This window comes from Vombatus ursinus, unplaced genomic scaffold (assembly GCF_900497805.2).
Source record: "Vombatus ursinus unplaced genomic scaffold, bare-nosed wombat genome assembly UNPS02014830.1, whole genome shotgun sequence".
NCBI classification, from domain to species: domain Eukaryota; kingdom Metazoa; phylum Chordata; class Mammalia; order Diprotodontia; family Vombatidae; genus Vombatus; species Vombatus ursinus.
In genome coordinates, this window is record NW_020954608.1 from 53205374 (window position 1) to 53208652 (window position 3279).

A 3279-nucleotide genomic window follows, 5' to 3' on the forward strand; every position below is an offset into this window, starting at 1 on the left:
CACATGAATAACCTTTTTCAGATTGTCCTCTCAGGAAGGGAGAAGGGGAGGGAGGAAGAGATAGAATTTGGAAGTCAAAACTTTAAAAACAAATGTTAAAAATTGTTTTAACATGTAATTGGGGAGAAAGTAAAATTTTTTTTAAATGTTTCTTGGAAATACACAAACAAGGGGCAGCTAGGTGGCGCAGTGGATAGCGCACCAGCCCTAAAGTCAGAAGGACCTGAGTTCAAATCTGGCCTCAGACTAAACACTTGACACTTACTAGCTATGTGACCCTGGGCAAGTCACTTAACCCCAATTGCCTAAATGAAAATAATAAATAAAAATAAAATAAATAAAAATTTTTTTTAATTTTAAAAATTAAAAAGAAATACGCAAACAAATGTTTTAGTGTTGACATTGTGTCCCTTCTTCCATATTGTCCTATTTCTGGCAAAGGCATCTCTATCCTTCCAGTCTTCCAGGTTTATAATTCTTATTATCCTTCATTCCTCGTTTTCCCTCCACATGAGGAAGCCCTCCCACATCTGAGTAGTGGCCAAATCTTGCCATCTCTCCTTCACAAAATCTCTCAGCCAGTACTCAAATAGTCAACAAGCCTTTATTAAGTGCCAGGCACTTTGCTAAGTTTTTTTTTTTTCCCCATCAGTCTACATTGCTCTCAACTTCTCCATCATGGCCCAGAAACCTCTTCATCTTTTATCCTTGGAAATCATATCTGGGAAATTCCCTATGCCCTGGGCCCGGGCCCCTCCCTCTGATTAGAGGACTCCTCCTAGAACCTCCATTTAAGGAGGGCACCGAGGCCAGCTTTGTCTTCATTTCCCATCAGGCTGCATTCCTCTGGACTCTACCCTTCTCAGCTTCCTTTTACCTGTTGTCTTCCCCATCAAATGCAATCTTTTTGAGGATTGGGACTGTCTTTTTGTTTGTATTTATGTTCCTAGCATGTAGCATAGTGCCTGGCGCACAATAGGTTCTTAATAAGTATTGACTGACTGATACAAAGAAAATCAAAAACAGTCCCTACTCTTTTCGTTGAGCCATTTCAGTCATGACCCCATTTGGGATTTTCTTGGCAGAGAGACTGGAGTGGTTTGCCATTTCCTTCTCCAGCTCATTTCACAGATGAGGAAACTGAGGCAAACAGGATTAAGTGACTTGTTCAGGGTCACCCCACTAGGAAGTGTCTGGGGTCAAATTTGAACTCAAGTCCTTCTGACTCCAGGGCTGGCGCTCTGTCCACTGTGCCGTCTAGCTGGTTCAGTTCCAGACCACTGCAATACAGTAAAAGTCACATTAAAGTGAGTCACATAAAATTTTGTTTCCCAGTGCACAAAAAAGTTGTTTATTGCATAGTGTAATATAGTGTAGTATAGTGTACTGTAGTCTATTAAGTGTGCAATAGTATCACGTCCAAAAAAAATCAATGTGCATACCTTAATTTTAAAAACTTTATTGCTAAAAAATGCTACCATCTGCACCTTCAGCAAGTCATGATCTCTTTGCTGGTGGAGGGTCTTGCCTCGACGTTGATGGCAGCTAACTGATCAGGGTGGCGGTTGCTGAAGATTGGGGTGGCTGTGGCAATTTCTTAAAATAAAACAACAATGACAGCTACCGCATGGCTGTTCCTTTTGTTTGAACACTTAAAGGCCACTGTAGGGTTATTAATTGGCCTAATTTCAACATTGTTGTATCTCAGGGAATAGGCAGGCCTTAAGGGAGGGAAGGTGGGGGGAACTGCTGGCAAGCGAAACAGTCAGAATATGCACAACATTTATGAATTAAGATCACTGACTTATGGGTGCCGTTCATGGTACCCCAAAACAATTTCAGTAGTAAGATCAAAGGTCACAGATCACCGTAACAGATATAGTAATGATGAAAAAGTCTGAAATATTACAAGAATTACCAAAATGTGACACAGAGACATGATGGGAGCACGTGTTGTTGGAAAAGCAGTGATGATAGACTTGCTTGGCACAGGATTGCACAAACCTTTAATTTGTACAATTTTTATTAAAAACATAGAGCAATGCTTAATAAAACAAAGTATTTCCCTCCTTCCTTACCACTGCCGCATAGAGTCCCAGGTACCATCTTTTGCATGAAATCTTTTCTGATTTCCCTGCCCCAAAATTGCCAGTGCCCCGCTCCAAAAAAAACTATCTTGTATTTAACTACTTTGCATTTATTTGTATTTATTCTCTTTGTGTTTATATGTGTTTGTGGTCACTCTTTTTGGACCGTAAGCTCCTTGCAAGTTGAGCATATTTCATTCTTTCAACTTGAAAGCCCAGATCCTGACACAGAGCCTGGCACAGAATAGGTCCTTAATAAAGACTTGTTGATTGATTGGCCTTCTGGCTCTTTAACCATACTTGGGCAGATAATGGTGCCTTATTGTTTTCGCTGAAGGTAGAAAAACTGAGGCAAGCAAACTAAAATCCAAAAATCCGTATCTGTTCTTCTTTAAGCCTGGGAAAATGCTTACGTAAAACTACCAAATAAAACTAAGTCAGCTTGGAACTTGCCCCATGGAGAAAATATAACTAACTTGGGAGTGACATGCAGATACTGAAAAGGGACACCTCCCTTGCTGCTAGACATATTAGATTTAAAGTAAATACATCTGTAACAAAGATGACTTTTGAAAGTTCTTTCCTCACATCAGCCTTGTGAGGTAGGTAGTACAAATATTATTCCCATTTTATAGATTGGGGAAACAAGCTCTAAGAGGCTGTGACTTGAGAGTGCCCCACTTCAGTCATGTCTGATTCTTCATGACCCCATTTGGGGATTTCTTGACAAAGATACCAGAGTGGTTTGCCATTTCCTTCTCCAGCTTATTTTACAGAAAAAGAACTGAGGCAAAGGGAAGTAAGTGAATTTGGCCAGGGTCACACAGCTATTAAGTGTCTGAAACTGGATTTGAACTCAAGAAGATGAGTTTTTCTGACTCTAGGCCCTATAATCTATCCACTGAGCTGCCCAGCTGTTGAGATTTTAGGTAGAGATCTCTAATGTACCAGCACCCAGGATGGAGCAGAACAGGGGTAATATGGAGCACACAGCACTAGAAAATCTGATTCAGTCTTTGTTCTGTTGACCTAAAGAAACTCAGGTTGCCACACAGAGGGCAAGCTAGCTATCCTCCATTTTCCTGTGGCTCAATTTCTCCATCTTTAAAATAAGATGATTTCTTCCAGCTGAGTAAACATCACCTCATTGGTTAATATTTACTGGGTCCTTAGCTGGAAAAAAATATTTTCA

At 40.3% G+C, this 3279-nt stretch overlaps 1 protein-coding gene across 1 annotated transcript in view; it reads left to right on the forward strand.

Annotated features, from left to right (window-relative positions):
• CD9 (CD9 molecule) overlaps nucleotides 1-3279 on the forward strand; it is a 54987-nt gene that overhangs the window by 33039 nt on the left and 18669 nt on the right. The window lies entirely within an intron of this gene.